Source organism: Neodiprion virginianus, chromosome 5, assembly GCF_021901495.1.
Source record: "Neodiprion virginianus isolate iyNeoVirg1 chromosome 5, iyNeoVirg1.1, whole genome shotgun sequence".
NCBI classification, from domain to species: Eukaryota; Metazoa; Arthropoda; class Insecta; order Hymenoptera; family Diprionidae; genus Neodiprion; species Neodiprion virginianus.
Window position 1 is genome coordinate 26,576,910 of NC_060881.1, and position 26,605 is coordinate 26,603,514.

Here is a 26,605-nt window from a genome sequence, read left to right on the forward strand (position 1 = left end):
GCATCGATTTATATTCGTTTAATCGAAAAGCGTTGAAATACAATCTAATTAGTTGCGGTTTTTTTTTTTTTTTCATATTGTGTACATTGGTTTTTTTTCTTTTTTTTTTTTTTTATTGACACATAGATATTATCGTTACGCGCATCTGATCACCAGGCAATTATACATTCAAAGCAAGGAAGGACAGACGGAGTTTTAAGGTACGATTTACAATATACATTATGAATAAATAATTAACTATGACGAGAGACGAACGATCGAAAGATTTCAAAAGACTCAAATAGCGCTGCAGCATTATTCACTTGAACATAAACTCACACTTGTTTGTAATTTCACCGATCCCTGTACGAATTGTGACAATTTGTTTTAAACAAATCAATACATATATACACATACGTATGTAATCGCCATACTTTCAGCATCTCGTTATTTACATGATATTAATATCTTTTACAATTAGCCCCGATTAACCGTGTGTACATTTGTTTTCACACGCGGGTGGAATAATCAGACCGCGTAACGGTGATGTGCTCCGTCGGTAAGAGAGGAAAGAAATTTTTTTTTTTTTTTTTTTTTTTTTTAAATAAAGAATTGCCACCACAGCGACTGAGAACGAGAAAACGTGTGTAAAAACGGTCGCGGGATTGTTCTTACACAGTTCGGTAACCTGACGTGTGTCGGACTATATCGTTACGGAATAATTCCAATTGCGGCGTCGTAATATCCTATTATAGATAGATGTATACGTATATACACATATGTGTATAACATTGTAAATAGCAAATCCCGGTGTTAATTTTATATAGAGCGAAGTAAAGAACAAAAAACAAAAAAAAAAAAAAACGCTTGAAAAAGTGTTCAGCTTTTAAGTCTAGTAGACGTCGTAGCGTGTACCTACGCATAAATATTATCATGTCGGATTGCTAAAAAATACGGTGTATACGTACAATGATAACACAACAACGTAACACATTGTGCATATTATTGTAGTAATAGTAATAATAACAACAATAATAATAACGATAGTAATAAAAATCCTGGCCGAAATAGATCACGTAAAAATTGATTCGTTTTGACGGGATGCAAGGAAAAAGGGTTAAGAAAAAAAAAAAAAAACAACAACAACAAACAAACAAACAAATTGTTGCAACGATGTGAAGGAAGCTGAACGAAAAAAAATTTGTGGCATCCTTTGTCGTGAACGCGTTGTAGGCACGCATATCAATATATATATATATATATTAAGGAGTTGGTATACATTTTGTAGTAATGTTTATAATCATATTCATTATTATTAATTATTACTGATTAAAAGTAAAACTTTTCATTGATAATACGTTTACGTATCCATATTTGTGTTTAGTTCCATAGATCCCGATTATATTACCGCGTATGGTGTATTCGTTGATGAGGAGGGAAAACGAATGAAAAATAAATAAATAAAAAGGCTAAGAAATAAAAAAAAAAAAAAAAAATGGACTTTGTACGGTGCGAATTAATTAATCGATCAGTTATGGATTGTCGTTGATTTATACTCGATTACTCGGTCATACTTTGTTATAATATAAAACTTGGATATTGTAAACAATGAATTGCGTATACAGGACACACACGGACGGACAGAGAGAGAGAGAGAGAGAGAGAGAGAGAAGAGAGTGAGAGAGAGAGAGAGAGAGAAGAGAGAGAGAGAGAGAGAGAGAGAGAGAGAGAGAGAGAGAGAGAGAGAGAGAGAGAGGAGAGGAGAGAGAGAGAGAGGAGAGAGAGAGAGAGGAGAGAGAGAGAGAGACGGAGACGAGAGAGAGAGAGAGAGACGAGAGAGCGAGAGAGAGAGAGCGAGATCGAGAGAGCGAGGAGAGAGAGAGGAGAGATGTGATGCTGCATACGTACGGGTTATAATAATTATACATATTAATATAATAATAATAATAATAATAATAATAATAATAATCACCAAAAAGACAATGTTGTTATTATGACTATTATTGTTAGTATCTTATCGCGTATCTTAATTACAGCTTCAAAGTTTTCAATAATCGCGTAACAATTGATTCATATGTATAGTTGAAATGTAATATCATGTACGTACAATAATTAAATACCAATACGTTACATGTGGGTAATATAAAAATTTATTGTATCTGTATAATTGTATATTTATTATTATTAGAAATAGTATGTATATGATTTGAAAGAATATTTTCGGGGTATTTGTATTAAACGGAAAAACAAAAAGAACGATTAAAAAACAACATTCAATCTTTGTTCAACGTTTCATTGTCATTCACATTATTATTATTATTATTATTGTTTTTTTAGCGAGGGTGAAAATAAAAGGTGGAAAAGGCAAGCCTGGGTAGATAGTAAGAAAAAAAAATTTGCTCAACGAACAGAGATTCTGAAACTCGATTTTGAATCGGGAAGTTTTTGTTGAAATTCGTTTTTCTCCGATTGTACATCACATTGTACGCGGCTTGTAAATTGTTTGTCGTTTACTGTTTGTTTGTTTTTTTAAATAATTATATCCTCTCCTCTCTAGGCAGACCGAACGAGTAATTAAATCAACGTCGTCGGAATGGAAATTATATCGAACGATTATAATTATAAACAATGGATTTATGAAACTTTTCCCACTGGGCTTCGTAAAAATTTCCGCATTTACGCTCATTTTGACCCTCGGGGTTTTTTTTTTTTTTTTTTTTAGATACATTGTTTCATTTTTGAAATCGTGAAATAACGACGTTTCGCGTACACTGAATTAAACACCAAGTATTATCGTTATTGTCAACGCAATCGGCGATTCGCTTCCCGTTCTGCAATATACATATAAGTATATGTTTATATATATATATATATATGCATATATTATCTTACTTAATATAATAGTTATTGTATATTGCCATGTTTTTACGATAGAATTAGATAAACATGGACCATTGAATCAGCAATACGTTACACGAAGCGTATAAATATACGTATAAATATATAATATATACACGCACACACACACGCATACACATACATGCATGCGTATAAACAGGATTAAATACACAACTGATAACGATTGCGAGCTACGTTGACGATAGAAAATTTGAAAGAAAAAAAACAAATAAATAAAAAGAAAACCTTGCACAGCGACGAATTATCGAATAGACAATTAAGGCACAACGTTGTTGTTTTTAATTTTCTTAGCTTTGAATCACGCGCCTTGTTCGTCGCAAATAACGCCCGAGATATGCGAAATGTAACGAATCAGCAGCTTCCAGATGACGATCTCCGTGATTCGCCGATTTCGACTCGCTTAAACTCGTCGATAAACTTGGAAAATATTCGAGTCTCGTTTTTTTTTTCTCCTTTTTTAAGGGGGTATTCTAGTGTAGAAATTTGAAAAAATCGATTTTTTTTTTTTTATATTTTCAAAGCTTAACCTTTCAAGAATGTGTCCTTAAAAGGACAAGTCAAAATTTCAATTATTTTCAGAGATATAGCTATTTTAGTGACACGTCTTCAATACTGGCTCGGCTGGAACGAATTTTACTCGAAACTTTAAACGTGTTTTTCTCAAAACTACATTTTTCAAAACGGTTGACATGATTTCTCAAGTTCTATTGAACCGATTTACTTGAAATTTGGTGAGAATCTTCTCAATACATGTCTCTATCGCACGAACTATTATTATAACGAAATAATAATTTTTACTATTTTTAAAAAATTCAGAAACGTCCAAAAAAGTAAAAAAAAACGTATTATTTTTTCGGACAGCCGTAATTTGGCAAAAAAAAATTTTTTTTCGACTTTTTTTTAGTTAGTACGATAGCTGCATTTATGTAGATTAATAATCTTTTTTTTTTTTTTTTTCTGATTTTGAAAATGCTTGCAATCGTGACAACATTGGCGCGCCATTTTTTTTGTACCCCCCACTTCAACAACTCATAGCACTTTCAATTTTGTATTTTTTGACTTGTTTTTTTTTTTTTTGTAATCGTGAAATAATAATAAACGCCTGATAAAAAAATGGATGGTAAAAATATTTTTTGTTTTTTGTTTATAGCACTTCAAAAAACACCTCAAATTCATGCCTCTACACTAGAATACCCCCTTAAATCATATTCCGGCAATTGGGGTATTTCCGGTATTTTCGTCGCGTGCGGTCGGTTTAAGATTATTATTATTATTATTGTTGTTGTTATTATTATCATCATTGTTGTTGTTGTCATTGTTATTACAGTACGACCGTTGCACGTGGGTGCGTAACGTAATATTTATTAATATATTATATCGCGTGTATGCACGCATAATGCGGATAATATTATAATACGATAAGTCGCTTTTATCAGACTTTTTTTTTTTCCGTGTTTAAGTGATAATTGTAATTGTAACGATAACTAACGCGATCGTTATTATACAGTTAGGTATATAGCAATTTTAGTAACGCGCAATAATTGACTCCTGCTGCAGGCTTCGAAGTTGTAAGATAGTTATACAAAATGAAAAACAAGAAAAAAAAAAAAAAATTGACACACAAGCATTGCGATACGCGTACGTAATCTTTACTCAAAGACTTCGAGAATTCGAAAAGTATTTGACTGAAAAAAAAAGAAAAAAAATGACTCGTCTATCGTTTTTCTATCAATGCATTTTATTTTTTTTTTTTTGGCTCGCAATGTAATCCTTAACAATTAACAAAATTGATAAATCTTCCAATCTTTCGACAGTCGTTGTTAACTTATCAGTGTATTTTACGGGGATTGGCTTGAACGCGTATAATATAATGTTGTAATATTTTAAATATTCGCGCGTGTGTGTGTGTGTGTGTAAGAAGAAAAAAAAAAGAAAAAATGGAAAAAATAACAAGTATAAAAATAAATAAAAATAGAAGAAACCAAAGCGAGATAACGGGGAAGCGCATCGCCTGATCCGAACAGAAATTAATTCAATTTACAGTGTATATACGATCTCGACTTTTACATATACATATATACATTATATACATATATATATATATACGTACGTATTCTTGTACGCGTGCAATACAACTGCAACTCTGTATTTGATTCACCGCGTGAGCGATATCGCGTGTTTAGATCGTAAAAGAAACGAATCACCGAATGAATAAATCACGGATTAAACTACTCCACGAGTACATATATAAATTTTATTTATATATATATATATATACACAGGCGCACATCGCATGCACACGTTATATGTCTATCTGTACCTACCTATTACACTCTGTATACATAGGCTCAAAATAGCGTATACGGTACGGTAATATAAAGTCTCTCGCGTGTAACGCCTCGCATATACGTGTTATTGTTATTATTATTATTTTACGAATTTTCGTGAGATTTTGAGGCTCGCGGATTTTCGCTAATTCAATGTTCGATTGTGACCGAAGTTCAAAAGAATGAAAAGAAAAACAAATCGTAGTAATAAAGAAAATAAAAATACCGTAGCGTGTTGCGTTTACAGTTGCGAAAAGTGGGAAAAAGAGTTCCTACGTAATCGCACGATTGAGATTTCTCTCATCCCGACGTTCGACAAGCGATAATTTTTTTTTTCAAAAACACCCCTGTAGGCGAGTTCGATCCGAGAAGTAACGAAGATAAGACCGACACGACAGCGCGCGAAACAGTTTGGAAAAGAAATAATCACTCGGTTTTCATTCGCTACAGACGCGTGTTTTGCGAATTTACGAAGTAAGTTCGTAGCACGGAGGTTTTTAGGTTAAAATCGCCGACCTTCTCCTTTTTTTTTTTTTTTTTCTTTAATTTTTCCCAGCGATAATATCAATTTTTTTTTTTTTTTTTTTAACGCAAGAGACCCGTTAAATCGCATACAGACAATTTTTCTTACAACAACTCAAAACTGGGTAAAAGTTTTCAACGCAGTGCGCGTTGTTTTCTTCTTACCAATTCCGCTGCTTAAACCAAACGACACAGTGCGCAAAGTTGAGTTGTTCGAACGCGCGCATGCGTAACGAAGAAATTAAAACCGGTGTACAAAATCGTAAGCCTCGATCGTGCGCATGCGCGAACTTTGTTTTACCGCACCGCGTTCGGAAATTTAATTACACTTTGCGCACGCGCGCGCGTTGCACAATCTTTGAAATAAAATCTTAACTTTCCAAGCATCTGTTTGATGGAATAAATAATCCTATTCCTCTGCAGCTGTATAAACAATTGCATAAATGTACAATGCAGCATGTCGATGAGAAGCCTCTTTTCAAACTTGCGTCGTATAAGTTCCTATGCCTGCAATCAATCGTCCGCTAAAGAAATATTATTCTCTTTTCGTGTCCGTTTTTGTTTTCCATGTTTTCATTTTTTTTTTTTTTTTTTTTTTTTAGTTTTTTTTCTTTTTTCTTTCCTTTTTTTCACATTTTCTTTCTTCCCTCTCCTCCCTATCACATTCTTCCATCATTTCGAATTCCTTCTCTCCTTCTTCTCACGAGGTGTAAGTGTCTACGTACAGGCGGGTTTTTCTTTCATCCCACAACGGATGATTACTTACGTTTTGTGCTCGGTCAACTTTTACAATAAGAGTAAGAGGGTATTCGATGATTTCTAGAACCGCCGATTGAAAATCTGAAATCGTATTTTTAAAATTCAACATGGCGGATTCAATACGGTGGACGAAAATTTCAAATTTGATCTAATCCGGTCGAAAAGTTCCGCGCGGGGGATTTTGGGGTCGCTGATCGGATTTGCCGTAGTGAGTTTTTAAAATCTGAATTCAGATTCGTAATCGGCGATCCCTGAAACTCACGGACAGACTTTTTTTCATCGGATTTGATTAAATTTCAAATCGTAGTCGGCCGTATTCGATCCGCCATGTTGAATTTTTGAAACACGATTTAAGATTCGTAACCAACGACCCCAAAAAACTTGTAATTCATGTGCAGAGTGGTAACTTTCTCGGACATGAATTATTCCTTCAATTTTCACGATTTTTCTTCCATCAATTTGTTTCTTCTAACGATACAATTACCATCGAGTATTGAAAATTTCTTGGTATACTATCGGAAATGGCAAAAAATCGTAGGGAAAAATGTTGAGAAGTTGTCTAAATATACAAGAAATTGATATAAAATAGGTGATAAGAATGCTAACCACTACGACTCAAAGGGTTAACCGCGCGTGAGTCGACGCCATTTATCGCGGTTGCGGGATTTGAAGAATTTGTTTTAAAATTCCATCGGGATGCGGCATATGCTTGCGGAAAGATAATCTCCGGACGATATATGCCAAGACATATTATTACAGTAACTACGTTGAAAGGAACGCGGTTTATCTTTTTGCCGCCGTAATTCATCCAGATCGTCCGAGATTACATCTTGTTCGCGTTTTGCTTTCTATTTTTATATCGCAACCTCTTCGTTTTCTCCGAACTAACACTTTCCTCTAATTATACGCAACTCGAATCGATTTGAAACCTACCGTAAACTTTTATGAATCATAAACAGGTAAACAAATGCGTATACTTCCGAACCTTTTTGACTGCAAAAGCCTGTAAATTGTTATCGGTACATATTATATATGTATTATAGATCGATAAGTCGTAATATGAATGAATAATAGTTATTGTAAAATTAGGTAGCTTTTAGTCATCCGATGTTTAAGCCGTGCGATTGCAATGTAGATTTAAGTGTCGACGGGTGAATTTTGGAAGAATAGTGAGCGCCAAAAAAAAAGAAAAAAGAAAAAAAAAAACAAGAAAGGGATTAAAAAACGAGGAGAAAAGAAAAAGTACAGAGGAATAAACGACACTTGGGTATATGTATAGGCGCACACGAGATGTTGTCTGTATTTGACTCATTCAATACTTAATTAACGAATCAACTTATGGGACGCAAAATGAAAATAAAAAAAAAAAAAAAAAAAACAATCAACTCGACTTATCGCTCCATCCCTCGAATAAAATACCTATGCATATAAATGTAATAGTTCAGATCATTGCTGTTAACATGGTAATATAATGACGATATTCATATTTAACGATGAGAATAGCAGTAGCAGTAGCAGTAGCAGTAGTAGTACTAGTACTAGTACTAGTACTAATAATAATAATAATAATAATAATAATAATAATAATAATAATAATATCTATTTGTCCATAGGTTGATCCGTGTAATAATAATGACAATGATAACAACAACAACAACAACAATAACAATAATAACAATAGATATAAACGTACTCTATATATCATATATATATATATATATGCGGTAAAGATGATTTAAAATTAATTTGAGAAAACACGGGTCATTATATGATAATTAAATTTAGAACATACAAAATTAGTAATATATATATATATATATATATATATATATATATATACAATGTATATTTAGTCATGAATATTATAATTATAATTATGAATCTGACTTTAAAATGCTATATACATATACATATATAAGTTAATTTGTCTGTGAATACATTATTATATTCTATTATATTCTATTATATACACACACACACACACACACGCACACACTAATCATACGTGCATACACACACGTGTGTAATATTAGAACGTTGTAAACAAATATGATGTGTGATGTGTTTCAAGCTATTTGTATTTAACAATATTTAATCACACATTAACGTATGTATTGTAATGCCTGTCGTTATATATGCGTGTGTATATTATATATATATATATATATACGCATATATACGTACATTGATTACAAATATACACACACACAAAAAAAAAACACACGTAATATGCCGTGTATGATAATTAATTTTACTATGACGAAAGAGGGAAGTGAAAAGAAAAATAAAATAAAATGGTAAAAAGTTTCAAAAAAATAAATAAAATAAAATGAAAAGAAAAAACAATGGTCTAGAAAATTCTTGTTCCACGGCGCGTGTAAGGATGAATAAAATTACCGTGTAGAGTCTATCGTACTCTCGTCCGTTGTAACGATTTCCTTTCGAACAATCGAATTTTAACGTACAGATGTAATTTTTTAACGTTTGTTTTCCATGATTTTCTAACGTCGATCTCGTATCGCCTGCGCGCAGGCGGTATTGCGCATCTGTTGTGGAAAAATTTCGAAATTATGAAAACGTAGCGGGGGGGGGGGGGGGGGGGGAAGTTATTTATCATCGCATTATCATCGCGTCTATTTTATATACGTAGAGTTATTCGTCCATCCACTTTGAATGAACGCGTCGTTCGACGCTGCGATATCTATCCACCTGTAACAATAACAGCAACAACAATAACAACAGTAAGAAGAATAACTATAGTAACAATGATGATAATAATAATAATAATAATAATAATAATAATAATAATAATAATAATAATAATAATAATAATAATAATAATAACCAGCCACCAGTACGAATATCGCGAATTTCATACACACGTCACAGGTCGGTAACTGAAACGACCGGTAGTTGTATACGAATCTACTCGCTCACCACACCTACGCGAGTTAATTCGTTCGTTAAACCACTTCCGGTCGTACAGTTTGAATTAAAATAGCGACGTTGTCCGGTATAACGATATACGTGTATGTGCATTGGTCGGTATAACGACACAAACAACCGTGCGGCGGGAAAATTGTTTATACTCATCGATTGGGAGAAATTTTCCATTTCCCCGTTCTTCCGACGACCATTCTTGTGCTGTTATTGTTGTTGTTATTTTTTTTTTTTTTTTTATCATGACATCGGGATTTTTCTTTGATATTCGTCGAGTCGCCCCTCGCTGAGAGAGATTTTATAATTTGCGGTTACCGCTGAGTCCTTGACTGTTTTCAAATTTTTTTGACAAAATATCGTGTAGTATACGAATATTGTATAGGTAAAATACCTCGTTTTTCGTAATTCAAACGATATTGAAACAGTGTTTTTTAACGATAACTGTTTTAGTAAATTTTTCTAGTTACCGTGACAAGTGAAATTATTCTCAGTGTCGAAGAGGGAGAGGGAAATATTGATGGATCGAAAATTCGGGCTCGTAAAACTATACCCCAAAGTTATGCAATATGTGTATATCCGACAGTGTTGTACAAACGTTGGTAGTAAATAAAAAACAGTTAATGACCGTCGGGCGGTGATTTTTAAATCGTACGGCGATGATCGTATACGTGTATGTAAGATAGGAAAATCTTTTGGGAGCTTTAAGGGGGTATTCTAGTGTAGAATTTTGAAAAAATCGATTTTTTTTTTTTTATATTTTCAAAGCTTAACCTTTCAAGAATGTGTCCTCAAAAGGACAAGTCAAAATTTCAATTATTTTCAGAGATGTAGCTATTTTAGTGACACGTCTTCAATACTGGCGCGGCTGGAACGAATTTTACTCGAAACTTTAAACGCGTTTTTCTCAAAACTACATTTTTCAAAACGGTTGACATGATTTCTCAAGTTCTATTGAACCGATTTACTTGAAATTTGGTGAGAATCTTCTCAATACATGTCTCTATCGCACGAACTATTATTATAACGAAATAATAATTTTTACTATTTTTAAAAAATTCAGAAACGTCCAAAAAAGTCAAAAAAAACGTATTATTTTATCGGACAGCCGTAATTTGGCAAAAAAAAATGTTTTTTCCACTTTTTTTAGTTAGTACGATAGCTGCATTTATGTAGATTAATAATCTTTTTTTTTTTTTTTCTGATTTTGAAAATGCTTGCAATCGTGACAACATTGGCGCGCCATTTTTTTTGTACCCCCCACTTCAACAACTCATAGCACTTTCAATTTTGTATTTTTTGACTTGTTTTTTTTTTTTTTTTTTTTTGTAATCGTGAAATAATAATAAACGCCTGATAAAAAAATGGATGGTAAAAATATTTTTTGTTTTTTGTTTATAGCACTTCAAAAAACACCTCAAATTCATGCCTCTACACTAGAATACCCCCTTAATAATACGCGGGAATTGAAATAGGCAGATCCGTATATACGAGAGCCGCGACTTTGAGCAGGGGGCCAAAATATCGGTTCTATTTTCTGCTCTGTTATTCTCACGAGACAATTCGCGCTTGGCGCCTGTCCGATCGTCGCAGAACGCGTCAATGTCTGAAAAATCTAAAGGAAAAATTTCAGTTTTTACGGTAACTAGATAAATTGAGTAAAACAGGTATCGTGAAAAAAAAAAAATTGTTTGGGTTGAAAACTGTTCGAACGACGTGATTTCGTAGCGTTTGAAATGTTTTGAAAAAAAAAAAATAAATAAATAAATAAACAAATAATCACTAGTATTTTAGGGTAAGGTTAGTATTTTCGCAAAAAGGTGAATTTTCACACGATTTCAACATTAAACTTGAATAACTTTCGAAAGAGCTGAGTTTACGAAAAATTATAGAACACCTTTTTCGCGGAGCATTCGATTCCCTGCAAAAAATACAGATCGGACATTTATGCACGTTGCCTCGACGCAGGTAAAATTATTTTCCCGTATTAAGGGGGTATTCTAGTGTAGAGGCATGAATTTGAGGTGTTTTTTGAAGTGCTATAAACAAAAAACAAAAAATATTTTTACCATCCATTTTTTTATCAGGCGTTTATTATTATTTCACGATTACAAGAAAAAAAAAAAACAAGTCAAAAAATACAAAATTGAAAGTGCTATGTGTTGTTGAAGTGGGGGGTACAAAAATAAATGGCGCGCCAATGTTGTCACGATTGCAAGCATTTTCAAAATCAGAAAAAAAAAAAAAAAGATTATTAATCTACATAAATGCAGCTATCGTACTAACTAAAAAAAAGTCGAAAAAAAATTTTTTTTTGCCAAATTACGGCTGTCCGAAAAAATAATACGTTTTTTTTTGACTTTTTTGGACGTTTCTGAATTTTTTAAAAATAGTAAAAATTATTATTTCGTTATAATAATAGTTCGTGCGATAGAGACACGTATTGAGAAGATTCTCACCAAATTTCAAGTGAATCGGTTCAATAGAACTTGAGAAATCATGTCAACCGTTTTGAAAATGTAGTTTTGAGAAAAACGCGTTTAAAGTTTCGAGTAAAATTCGTTCCAGCCGAGCCAGTATTGAAGACGTGTCACTAAAATAGCTATATCTCTGAAAATAATTGAAATTTTGACTTGTCCTTTTAAGGACACATTCTTGAAAGGTTAAGCTTTGAAAATATAAAAAAAAAAAAAAATCGATTTTTTCAAATTTCTACACTAGAATACCCCCTTAATCGAATGGAAAATGAAAAATGGCGTCAAGGTACCACCGAACATTAACATTGAGGGGTAAAATTTTTACAGGTATCTTATTTCTTGTGAAGAAAATCGAGTGATGCCTGCGCGTAGGTCCTGTCATAGGTACGAAACAATTTTTTAGAAATGTAAACAAACGTATATACATAGGTATATTACACCGTTGGAATCTGTCGAAAGATTATTTAACGTAAAACTTTTTACGTACGTATAGCAGTGTCTTTGTTTTTTCATTTTATATTCCTTTATCAGTAACGGTGTTTCTTCTTTTTAACAACAGTTAAAGCTTGTACATGCAAACAAACCATTAGACCAAATAGAACGACACAGCGTTTCTTTCTTCCTTTTTTTTCATCTCACTCAAACGAAATATCATCCGATCCTAAAAATGGTTGAAATATTTATTCAAGAAGTAATTTCATTGTGAGAAAACGTATGCCGAAGGTGCGCGTTATAAATTTTTTCTTCAAAATATATACACGCGCTACAGTTCGGAATGAAATGAAAAAAATATACGCCCGATGCAATTTTCCGAATCCGTGGAAAATTGAAGAACTTTTTTTCTAAGGAAAAGTTGAAATAAGAAGAAGAAAAGAAAATACGTGCACGTATAATTGTAAAATCCAACCCCCCCCCCCCCAACTTTGAATCCGAACAAATGCTGCAAGGTTACTTCTACAAATAACACAAATGTGACGCGTCAATCGCGTTTCGTTTTTATCCGGCTTCTCGTTCTTGTCATTCCGCTGCTGAACGTCTTTGCAATAATCGTGAGAATGCAATTTTTTTTTGTTATTCACAAGTCCGCGTTACCGGTAACAATTAAATTTGGATAAATTACAGTCGTGTACATGTAGTAAATTTTGTGGTCACTGGACGAGGTAAAATTTGTTCGTTTGCGCGCCGAGGGAAATTTTCAGTCCTTGGCTATTTTCATTTTATACGAAAATCGACTGAAAACAGTTATCGGTAAAAATTGAAAACCAGTTTTGCAACTGTATCCAGAAAATATAGTAAGGGGCCGTCCGTTAATCACGTGATCTTTTTTTAAGCATTTTTCAACCCCCCCTCCCCCCTTTGGTGATACGCTTCGAGGTTTAAAACTACCCCCCCCCCTCCACCCAACATCACGTGTATTTTTAGTATCTAAAAAAAAACTAAAATTTTTCAGAATATCTTAGAATATTATCCTAAGTACAGATATAAAATATAATCTTACCTTATTCTGATATTAAGGACCATGATAAAAATGTCTAGATAGAAAGGTTAATAATGAAAAAATAAATACACGTGATATCTTATTACACCCCCCCCCCCCTGCGACATTTCGTGATTTTTGTCACCCCCCCCCCCCCCCCCCCCCTTCAAGTGTCACGTGATTAATGGACGGCCCCTAACATCACATGTTACTATTCTTTTTTTTATTATAGTTTTATTATAGATTGGTATTGATACTACATTTTCTTGTAAATATTGCGAAAATTTAACGCCTCTGCAATAATAAATTGACGTTAATTAAAAGGATTTTTCGTTGCAATTACGAAAAAAAAAAGGTAGTAGTCTAAAAATCCCATGTTATTCAAATGAAAAACAAAACGAGCTTAGAGGCACGTCTTCTAATTGGACTACAGCGCTCCGTTTTCGCACACATTTTTTGTTCATTTATTTCGAACGTGTCTAGGGGGCGCACTTGTCGAAATTCATCAACACCCCAAATAAGGACCACCCTAATATACATATATATACATATATATATATATATATATATATATATATATATATATATATATATATATATATATATATATATATATATATATATATATATATATATATATATATATATATATATATATATATATATATATATATATATATATATATATATATATACACATATACATATATAATATATATATATAATCTTGAGCGAATCTGTGGCTCTGTGTCTTGTCTCTTGTTTTATCGCGGTGGCGTGACGTAGCGATGTGTATACATAGTGTCTGTGACGTCATTCGGCTCACTCGACCGTTGGTTTTACAGTCAGCGAAGTGCCTAATGTTGTTAATATCGCTACACTGACTTCCCCCTTTCTTACGAAGGCTTCGTTCCCCTCCCTCCTCATCTTTCTTCTCCCATCATCGAAATTCCATTACGTATCACACACACACACACACACACGTTATCGGATGTGCCCGTACGTGTATATAATTTACCTGCAGAAACAGCAGTCATGCACGGCGGTAGGTTCGGTCTATTTTTATTACTTGTTGTACACTTTGCGCAAATTTGCAACGCGGTAATGTTATACTTGTGTTGTATACATGTATGTGTACATGGGGCAGGGTTCAAGTTCCGAATTTAAAAAGTTTCGAAAGCGCCTAATTTCGATTTATTTTGGTTTTATTTTTTATTTTTATTTTGAAGAAACAACAAAGTTTCGAATCGTCCAAAATCCGATCATCTAAATTTAATCCGAAACATCGAGTTTCCGAATGATCGAAGGTTTTCAGCTCGGTGAATTTCTGGCACGGTGAAATTTCACCGCCTTGATCTTTCTTTGGTTTGGATTTTCGATATTTTTACGTTCAGAATCCTGGTTATTCCGATTTTCGGTTTTTCTCACTTTTTCACCGTCTGAGTATATTTCGGTTTTCGGAATTTTACCGTATCGAAACTTTATTTAATCGGATTTTTTCTCCATCGTAACCCGAATTTTCGATATCTTGCGTTTCGGAACTTTGATCCCTTGCGTTTCCAACCGTTCGAAACTCTGTTGTTTTTTTCAAAAATTCGGCTTCCTTACTTCAAGTTTCGCCACTAAATAATTCGGAATTTGGCCCTTTAGGAACTTTTGAAATTCGGAATTTCGGCCCCGCCTCAAGTTTTCGACGCGGTAATGTTATTTTTTTTTTGTTTCTTAGCGTGTGTTATATTAAAAATAATATTTTCAATGCTGAATAAGGCTTGAAATTTCGGTCATGTCCAGCACGATCAAAAATCTTGTTATACGTAACAAGGCCTCGAAGGGTAAAAGTCTTCACAATATAGTAAAAATACTCTTCCGATGTGTTCGTTTCGAATTTATGATACACTAAGAGAAATTTTTAGTTCCGGTTACCGCTCAGTCCTTAACTATTTTCATTAATTACCACGATCGAAAAATATTGTTCTAGGTAGAAAATGAAAATTAGTTTTCTAGCCGTTACCGGAAACTCTGGTATCCGTTACTGTTCTTTCTCATTACGATCACTGTTGCTATATTTTCTTGTCACTGTTGCGAAAATTTAATGCTTGTGCAAGAATAAATTGACGTTAAAGCCTTGTTTAACTAACAAAGTAGAGCAAACCTCACAAACTGATTTTGCGTCGCAATTAGCAAAAAAAGTACCTCGTTTTTCGTAATTCCAACAATATTCAAACAGTTTTTTTTTTAACGATACCTGTTTTACTGAACTTCTCTAGTTACCGTAACAAATGAAATTTTTCTCAGCGTGCCTCTCACGTGTTATTTATACGCATCAATGTACGCGACAGTCGATTTCCGTCCCCTCCAAATCCGAGTTAGGCTTTTGAATATGAATGATTATACATTTTCCACCGACTACGAGTCGGTTGTACAAAACATATTAAGCATGTATCATACGCATACATAGATGAAGACGGATGGCCGATCACGTGATACACGAGCATACGACTATTGAATGAATCAGTTACGACGAAGTTGAATTTTTCACAACGAAGAAGCAAATGATGGAATGGATTGTATTGTCTACGAAATAGAAAGATTTTTTTTTCCAAGAACCCGATCACGGTGAAATTTAAATTCGAAAAAAATCGGGGCGTAATAAAATTCCCACCCAAATTAACAAACCAAATTAGAAAAAAAAAAAAAAAAAAAAGAGAGAACACGTTTCTTCTCCGACACCGACGCAAAGAAATGAGGGATAAATTCTCGTCAAAAAAACCGAAAGGGCTGCAACGGCCGTCGCGATGGTATAAAAATAAGACTAGCATGTTTTCCACCTAGGTATATTGTATGCATGGAGAACCAACCAGCCAAACTTTGACGTAGGCGAAAGCCTTTGGCTAACTTGGCTGACGCGGATCACCGCGCTCGTCCCTCTCTGTTTATAAACGAAAATGGGCGCGCATCGTTCGTGTGTGGCAAACACACACACACACACATGCAAGCGTCTACCTACATGGAATATTTATACAGATGATGACAAGGGTGCCGATACGGTACATACGAGTTGTTCTTATTATTATTATTATTATTATTATTATTATTGTTATTATTTTTTTTTAAACTCTCTGCAAGAATAGCCAATTTTAATATCGATTTTGTGATTTTTTCTTTTTTTTTTTTCTTTATCGACAGGCTGTTGTTGTAACTTTATACGCTTGTCGTGTGTAGAGTGAGTTTCTAACGACTGCACGCTTCGTCGTCTTTTACGATTTAATGCGCATGCGCTGTGATTCGAGAGAGCGGATGTTTGACAGGTTTACCAATCGTCGCGAATGAAAGGTCAACATTTTTGAGATTAGATACGTCGCGGTGAGCCGGAGTCTACGTTTTTTACGATTCCTCGCTCTGACGTACCATGCAGTCGTTAGGAATTCACTCTGTACATGTATACAATGCGGAGGATCGATCACCGCTGTTCGGAGTATGTTTGTGAACACGGGTCTGTGATTAAAAAATATAATCGATACGTTTTCGAGCGCGGTGAATTCCAAAAAAATTACTTCCATTTCCCTGCATCACGTACGGTATTCTTGCGAGATACGAGGTGTTTGCGTAAAAAAAAAAAGGATTACAATAATGAAAAAAAATCACCACGAACTAAACGATATTTGTTGTAAAATTAAACAAACAATTTCTTTGCGAAATGTATTCCGACATTCCGTGTTCACTCTTTTCGCATATGTGAAACCCTTTTCCTCTTCTATTTTGTACACAGCCGAAAACGCTTCCGCTTTTCAATTTCTCCAATGCATGTTAAATGGAAGTAAGAAATCCTACTTCTTTTTTTTTTTAGGAATTTTATAATGAAGAATAGGATGTCGGATTTCGAATTAAACGATAGTTTCATTACAAATGAAACTGCGAACACGATTTGAAGAAAAAAACCTTACGCGATGAAACCTTTTGACTATTTTTCCAGGTTTCAGTGAGTGAAAATCTATAACACACAGGATAAAAAAAAAAAAAAAAAAAACCAGTGCAGCTTTTTTCATTTCAGAGCTGTATAATCTGTTCAATTCGAATAAGATTTTTTTTTATATATATATATATAGGAATATCTTACTCTTCTGTTGAATAAATATTCGTTAATTTTTTTTTTTAACAAGATTATTTATTTTCTTTTTCTATCGAAGCAGTCGTGACAGCGTCAAGTTCTCCTCACCACATCTCAGAAGATTGGATCGACGTCCCGCTGCAGGTTCTCCTCTAATGTAAGTGAATTTGTAAATCATTTATTTTTCTCTTCTTGCAATTCCCTCGATGCAATACGAAATGATGCATTAGATAGATGAAAATGAACAAATTAACCAAAACGGGGTGATACGGCTGGAATCGCTTCGTCGTCGTACGAACTTTATCATAACAGTTTAGAATCGAAGATTTAATACCAAGATTCTGATTTACAATCGGTTAGAAGAAGAAAGAAAAAAAAAAAAAAAAAATTGATCCCTCAGACACCATCAGGCAACGATCAACCGTGGCCAGGAATTGTTTACAGTATCGTGTACAAAACTGGTGTGATTTATGCGGATACACTCCGACTTCCTTTTTCTTTTCTTTTTTTTTTTTTTTCCTTCTTCATGTCATCCCGTTTTTTTTTTTATTTATTTATTTTTCACTCCCGCCATCGTCGATCGACCCGCTATTCGTTTTTGCGAAAACTCCTTCTGTACACGCTTCGGAACTATGATTCGTGGCTCGGAACGTTTTCAGGTTAAGAATAATAATCTATTTTAAACCAACGTCCCTCTGTCTTTCGTTGACAAGCGGCAACTCTGCAACGGCTCTGCAGGCTATATATTTTTCAACGATTCGAAACCGGTTCGTGCGTTTTCTTTTCGTTTTTCTTGCCTTTTTTTTTTTTTTACTTTCTATTTTTACCATTTTCCTTTTCCTCGCCGCGTTGCGTCACGGTATAATTTTTCCTCCCAACGTTTAAAGCTGTTTCAGTTTCGTTGGCAAAAACAAAAAAAAAAAAAAAAATCGATACATTTATTTTTCATCAATTTTACCGCCGGACAGTTTATACGATTACGTTGAGTATTTGCGAGAAATACGAAAACAAAATATATTTAAATTATATATATATATATATATACATAAAAGCTTAGATTTTCGATGCTTTATTTTTTGTATCGTTTGAAAATTGTTGAAAATCGTCCACAGATCCAGGACAGTTTTATTTCGTTCTGTACAGAAGTACTATTTTCAAAAAAAAAAAATGCTTCAACGAAAAATATTTCCAACATTTCCATTCACCGATCGTGTATTGTGTTGTGTTGTAAAATTAAATATACAACGATACCGATTACACGTGTACAACGTATATGCTGAGAAAAAGAAAAAAGTGTTTCGGTGAAATTTTCGGAAGAATAAAATGAATGTCGAACAAACTCGAAGCGGTTCGAAACGATTCACCGATGTCTAATAATTAAGCTTTTGCTTGTATTTCCGATACTTTATACTTCTCCCATTATCAAACAGATAATATCATCGGTAGCTTACGAATAGAATAATTTGACAAACGCTCGACGAACAATTATATCGTGACGCACAATCAAACAAATAAGAAAATATCGATTTTCGGCTAACGAACCTCCTTGAAACGAACGACGAAAGGAAGACACAAAAAAAAAAACAAAATACCACGAAACAACCGATCGTTCGGGGAATCCAATCAGACGAATTAGAAACATCGAATCGAAATATTTGGTCAAATTTTGCGACGGCAAGTTCGATTCAATCGAGGGGTGAAGCAGAAGGGAGAAAAGTAAAATTCAGGGTGACAAAAGGGTGGGGATAAAAGAGGGCGGCGGCGAGGGGGGGGAGGGGGAGGGGGGGGGGGAAGGGATTAGATTCAGTCTTGCTAATGAGATCCCCTGGCGGCGTTGCAGTGCTGCCTGATTAACAAGGAGTTTAACCACTGACTAATGATATTAGCTGTTCCTTCCGGCACTGGAGGTCGCGCTGCTTCCGCACTACGATTTATACGTCTACCTCCCCCCCCCCCACACCCCTCCCTCCATCACGCTCACTCTCTCTCTCTCTCTCGCTCTCTCTAGTTAACGGTTAACTAATACGAATAATTACAACAACCCGGTGCAAGCGTCGTGTAATTATACTTTAATTATTATGATTAAGCTAAATAAAGTATGTACGCGCAGGTATGTTATAAACTAAATCGTATAGTTCGAATTAGGAAATGGTGCCGCTTTGTAGTGCTTGGTTATTTATATTTATTCTTCTATTTATTAATTATTACACACGCGTGTATGTATACGAGGTATTCCATGCCAACTGAGAGGTCATTTTCCCTGATCCCCGCCAATTTGCTTAATTATTTTTTATGCGATTTTAGAACGTAAAAAAAGCACTCGCAATTTTTTTCAGATTTTTCGTCCCGACCATTCTTTTTTAAAAAATGTTTGAAGGTCACTGATTAGATTTTTCCTTTTTATATATTTTTTCTATATATATATATACTAGCAGCCCATCCCGGCTTCGCACGGGCATATAATAATATTAAGTAATAATATAAATGTTATTTTTCTAGAAACTCACTGTAAACATTGTGTATTTTCTTTTATTATATTATTATATGCCCGTGCGAAGCCGGGATGGGTTGCTAGTGTAGCTTATATGACACGTTCGTAGATTTACCATAGCAGCGCCATCTATTGATTACTTACTCAACCCAGTCGAAAGGTATCGACATCTGTTAGAATCATTCGGAGTTAACAGATAATTGTGACTGTCAAATAATAACAGACAAATAATTAGCAATATATTATAATTGCGACTATAATTTGAGATTTAAACTATCCTATCTCTCAAGTTGGATCGAACTGCACATGGTGTGCGTATTTTATTATAATCGGTCAAGTGGTTTAGGAGTCCATTGAGGACAAACATCGTGACACGAGATTTATATATATTAAGATATGTGTGAAATAATTAATTATCAAATAATTGAGTATAGTTAATTCTATATGCGAACGTTCATTTTCTTCGATCGATCGAAGCCACGCAATGAAAAGGAACGACGGTCGGGACGGACACGACGATGCGGATATAATAAAATTGCGGTTCGATTTCCAGAGGCTTTTTAAGCTTAAAATAACCGCGCGCTGGGAATGGGGAATATGAAAAGGTGGAAATTTGCGGGATGAGGGGTGAATAACGAACAAAGAGACGTATCGGCTGCGAGGGAGCTTTGAGGTGATTCGGTTCGACGGAGGATTTCGGCGCGGGGGGGGGAGGTTATCAATGGCCTTAACTTGAGAGCCGATTTTTTTAAATTCGTTCTACCCCCTTCTTCCCTCAACCATCGCCAAAGTATTTTTTCTTCAACATCTTATCTCGTTTTTCCTTCATTTTATCTCCTTCTCCTTAACCGCGGATTAACTTGCTCCGAATCTTGCAATTTTTTTTTCTCTTTTTTTTTTCCTTTTTTTTTTTTTCGTCGCCTTTTCTAACCCGTCAGCGTTTTTCAAAATCTCTCAAACTCGTCTCGACGATTGTGACGTAAATTTCTAGATTACGTTCACCGTACTGCGATATAACTTGTAACACTGTAATTGCGTTATTATCTATAATTACATTATTTATTTACTTTTTTTTTTTTTTTTGCACCTTCGATCAGAAAATCTAGCGTTGTGTTACCAAAATTTTTTATCGTACAAATAACCTGCATACACCCGACTACATTTTCTTTCAACCGTTGCGACATCGTAATTCGTCGTAAGGTGATATTAGTTGGGCATGATTTTTTTTTTTTTTTCGCAGGAACGAACCACGTTCAAATGGTAAAATTTGTACTACAGAAAATATCGATGTAACGACAACTGTAATAATCGATCAAATTTATACTTACTCGCAGGTGCGCAACATTTTTTCCAAATCAATTCGAGCAATATTCAAACGTTATTGTAACGATATTATTTTGACCGTAATTTCCAATCAACAGTATGAAATTCAATTTATCTCAGCCGACCTAAAGATCAATGAATTTTAATGAAATCGAATCTTTTCGACGAATGCGATATTTTTGAATATAAAAAGAGAAAAAAAAAAAAAAAAACAATTGATCAGCCTTTGAATGCTGGTAGAGTTGGCACGGAATGCCCTATGTATGCACATAGGTGTGACCAGGTATATATATATATATATAGACATGTCCGCCTGTGCGGTATGTACGTACATAAATACGTTAGATGCTTTAACGTGTAATATGGGAAATTCCGTGTCGTCTCAGCGAAGGATTGACTGAGAAATTTTTCACTTTTACCAGCAAGTTTTTCTGCGGTAATAAAACTGCTAAAAATTATCGCAAAGTTTTTTTTTTTTTTCTCAAAGTTGAAATTAAAATTAGTGTTACGGTTTTAGTATATGAATTTTTAAGTCTGTTAAAAAAAAGACAGAACGGATCGATTTGTTGTACGTACACCTGATTTCGAGATTACAAAAATTTCAAAAGATTTCAGGGATTTTAAATGATTTCAAAATATTACAAGATGCCTCGTGAGGTTTGAAAGTATTTTTTCGATAGAATATTTCGGGGATTTCAAAAAATTTCATTGAATTCGAAAGATTACAACGAACTTGAAAATATATCAAGAGATTTCAGGAACTTTAACGGATTTCAAACATTTCAAAAGGTTTTTCGACGATTGCAAGAGATTCCAAAGATTTCAAGACATGTGAGAAAATTTCAAGAGATTTCGATTTCCGATGTGGAAAATTCGTTTGAAAATTTTTACCTTTATTTCTTATACGGGACATGTCAGCGTGCGATTGTTTTTCCATACGTTTCATTGGATTTTCTATTTTTCTACAAAAGTTTTTCCATTACACGACTTAGAATTTCCGGCGCTAATATCATACCCAATCTAGATATCTGATGTCACGTGCGACTGGATGTCTCACCTTCAGCGTTTCCGCGGTTATGCCGGGAGTTGACCGAACGCGTAGAGCCTAAAAATAACATTTCGAACTTGCTCGTCTTAATTTTTCTATAAAACGGCAACACCGACAAAAAAAAAAAAAAAAAGGTTCAGAAAAAGACGTACCTCCGATATGAGAAAATTTATCTGCGAGAGTTTTCAAATCGAAAACTGAACGTCTTGTGCTCTGATTTATTTTCGAACATCGGTCGGATCGTTTTCTTTTTTTTTTTTGGGATAGGTAAAAACAATTCAGGGACCGTAAAGTTGGGCCGTAGGGGAAGAAAAAAAAAAAAAAAAAATTTTTTTTTGAAACTTTCAGACGGTCTAATTCGGTATCGCGGGTTAAGAATAATAAAATTTTCACGATCGATCTTTCACACCCGAGTGTAGAGTTGACACGGAATACCCTGTATGTGTGTGTGTAGATGCGGGGTGGGTGGAGGGTGGAGGGTATCTCTGTCAGACGTTTGTGTTCGAAGTGGCGCAAAGTCCCGGGCTGTAAAATCAATACCTCCGAAAGCATCTCCGCCTCCCTCCCTTCCTCCTTTCCTCCCCTCCCCTCCCCGCCCCTCTTCTCGTCCCGCTCTCTCTCTCTCTCTCTCTCTCTCTCTCTCTCTCTCTCCGTTTGTTCTACCCCTATCCGTCTGTACAGGTATACCTATAATACATGTAACAACGATGACGGTCCAAGGAACGAACGCTGATCATCGCTCGTTTCGTATCTCAAGTACGTCCAACTTCCCGTAACTTCCTGCCCTCGGGACTCCCGGGTGGGGTGGGGGGGTGGGGGGTTGAGTCTATTTGTTGGAATCTTGCGCGAAAGTTGCGGGAGGAGAGAAAATGTAGAACGTTCGGTGAATGAAAGAATCGTAATATCGGAAGAGAGTTTTCACCGTGTGTATGTGTAAACTTGGTTAAAAAAGATGAAAGAAAAAAGAAAGAAAAAACTGGAAATATCGGGGAACGTTTTCGTCTTTTAGGGATTGTTTTTTGCTGGTGGAAAAAAAAAAATTTTCCTTGTCCCAGTATTGTTTCGAATGTCGGATTTTGGACTGTGAAAATTTGTTTTATCGAAAATTTTAGTGCGGTAATTAGCGCCGAAGAAAAATTATAAAAAATTGTCAACCTGAGATAAATAATTTTTCAAGAGTACGATCAGCGTTTTTCGGGGTAGTCTGTGGAGTCGGAAATCAGATGCTTTTTGTGCATCTGGAATATCGTGAGAAATGATTTGGTAAAATTTGGAATTATCTGGGAATCGCGGTGCTTGGTTTTGGTAAAAACTCTGTCGAATTTTGCGGAAAAGCGATAGATCTGTTACTTGGAAACGGAAAATGTAGATAATCGAAATATACGGCGAAGTCAAAATGTAGAATGGCAAAATATTATTGCATCGTCCGAATCTTGATGATTCCATATTACGACGTTTCTTCATTTTTACTAATTCTGTGCTTAAAATATCCAATTAAAAATCTAAATGGATTTTCGCCTTTTTTTTTGGATAATTTGATACTACGACTGTTCCGTTTTCTCGAAATTTTTTTTACCCCTACTCCCACGTCCATCCCGCGTAGCGGGAAGTTACCCAGAGTTCACTATACTCTTCCGCAGCTATGCTTCATCTTTTCGTTTATTTTCCTTTCTCACTTCAGAAACAAATTAAAATACATACGTACGTATATGTATATGTTCGAACATTACGTCAGGTCAATTTCTGGCCTCTGCGTCATTTGTTACATTACACGAACCTGCTACATAACGTAATACGTAGATTTTCTCAGGCGACAATTTCGTCCTCTCTCATTTTTCCCATTTCTATGGTAATCGCGTCGATGATCGTTCCTTACTTACCGTCGGTCGGTCATTACGCATTTAGCGCGTGAATCCTTAAGGGGGTATTCTAGTGTAGAAATTTGAAAAAATCGATTTTTTTTTTTTTTATATTTTCAAAGCTTAACCTTTCAAAAATGTGTCCTCAAAAGGACAAGTCAAAATTTCAATTATTTTCAGAGATATAGCTATTTTAGTGACACGTCTTCAATACTGGCTCGGCTGGAACGAATTTTACTCGAAACTTTAAATGCGTTTTTCTCAAAACTACATTTTTCAAAACGGTTGACATGATTTCTCAAGTTCTATTGAACCGATTTACTTGAAATTTGGTGAGAATCTTCTGGATACATGTCTCTATCGCACGAACTATTATTATAACGAAATAATAATTTTTACTATTTTTAAAAAATTCAGAAACGTCCAAAACAGTCAAAAAAAACGTATTATTTTTTCGGACAGCCGTAATTTGGCAAAAAAAAAATTTTTTTCGACTTTTTTTCAGTTAGTACGATAGCTGCATTTATGTAGATTAATAATCTTTTTTTTTTTTTTCTGATTTTGAAAATGCTTGCAATCGTGACAACATTGGCGCGCCATTTATTTTCGTACCCCCCACTTCAACAACACATAGCACTTTCAATTTTGTATTTTTTGACTTGTTTTTTTTTTTTTTTGTAATCGTGAAATAATAATAAACGCCTGATAAAAAAATGGATGGTAAAAATATTTTTTGTTTTTTGTTTATAGCACTTCAAAAAACACCTCAAATTCATGCCTCTACACTAGAATACCCCCTTAATCGCGTTGCTGGTAGCGAAATTTTATCGTTGGATTCTTATCGTATCGCTGATTCTCTTCTCGTTTCACATCCATGTGTGGGGGTGTAAAAGCCGGTTTAAGGCAGCCGCATACCTATCTACGTACATAGACGTATTAAGGTGAGATTCTGGAGGATTGTTCTTTTGGTAGGCTCGTGACGTCAGCGAGTATTAAGGCGAACCCAGTCAGTCAGTCGGTGTTTGCACGTATGTGCCTGTGTATACGTATATTTATAAAGGCCTATGTACACCCTCGCTTTGCACGTAGGACTTGGAACTGGAAATGGAAAGGAGGGGTATCGTTTCAAGGGCGTCGATCGCGTGACCCTTGGAGATAACAACTAATATACCTAGTGCACGACTCTGTGGAGAACGCGGGGTCCTTGCCCTTATAGACGAGAATTAGTCACCCGGCCAGAAATAATATTGAGGCGAATAGGAAAATAACAGGAAAGTCGAAGAGAGTTTTATTTATTTCTTTATACTCTCGTCTCGATACGTTAGTCACGGAATTGTATACACAGATCTCGAATGCGAAGGAATTTACAATTACAAGTTTATAAATGTACGAACGTACTCGTAGTAACGCCCTGTTAATAACAAGCATTCCAAGTTTCATCCCATCTCACAAGTTCACTGTATAATTTTAATTTCATCTTTTCAAAATATACACCGGTAGAAAATTTTTCTCGACTCTTAAAATTGTGGTGGAATTTTTATTCTCACGCGTGAGATGTGTAGCTGTGCCAGACGATTTTATTGCTATTATTTTTCGTAATTTTTTTTTTTTCACTCGTTCAAAGTTTGTTTCAAACTTTTCGCGTTAATTACATGCGTCTCTCGTTATAAGCCGGGTCAAGGGGCTGTAGGGGAAACGAATTGTAAGAAATTTGACGTCCGCTGATCTTTCTCCTTTGAGTTATCGGACAAATTCGGTTCCGTAAACGCGAATTAAACGGCAAAAGAAGAGGAGAAATACGAGGAGCGGTAATGTAACGAACGGAAGTATAACGAGCGGCAATACAACGAGTGGAAACATAACAAGCGGCAATATAACGAGTGGCAATCCAAAGACTGGTACCGCAAAGTTAAACAAGCGTATGAAATAAAGAGTTTCTTGAAAGAAATTCGTTCAAATAGTAAATCATCAATTTTTGATTTATATCAATTTCGCAGGAAGTACTTTACAGACAGTCAAACCGTATTCATAGCGAACCGTGTCGCCATCTTAACATGATCGGTTATTTCCGAAAACTTGTGTAAAAATAACCGTTGAAATCATAAACTTGTAACGAAAACTTTTATATAACGTAGGATGTAAAGAACTGTCGAAAAAGAAGAAAAAAAAATGGGTGCGTGTACTTATGTACGCGCGTGAGAAGTTATACTTCTTTGGCATCATTAAAAAACAATAAAACAAGTAACGGATGTCTTACATTATATTTAAATAATCTATTAAATTTTTGTCACGAACTTTTTATTAAATGTTCTATTAAATTTATTTCTTTATTTTGTAAATATTAAAAAACCAATAATAAATATTCAACATTGATAATTT

General features: G+C 34.6%; 1 protein-coding gene across 3 annotated transcripts in view; it reads left to right on the plus strand.

Moving 5' to 3' along the window:
• The window catches only part of LOC124305921 (organic cation transporter protein-like), an 80,203-nt gene that overhangs the window by 26,435 nt on the left and 27,163 nt on the right, over nucleotides 1–26,605 (plus strand). Inside the window, exon 2 of one of the 3 annotated variants that reach the window (XM_046765932.1) lies at nucleotides 17,588–17,662. The exons of 1 other annotated variant lie outside the window; for it this stretch is intronic. The gene's annotated coding sequence lies outside the window, so the exon portion shown is untranslated. Of the gene's footprint in view, nucleotides 1–17,584; nucleotides 17,663–26,605 lie in introns of those variants that run through there. One more of the 3 variants, XM_046765933.1, reaches the window with a different exon arrangement.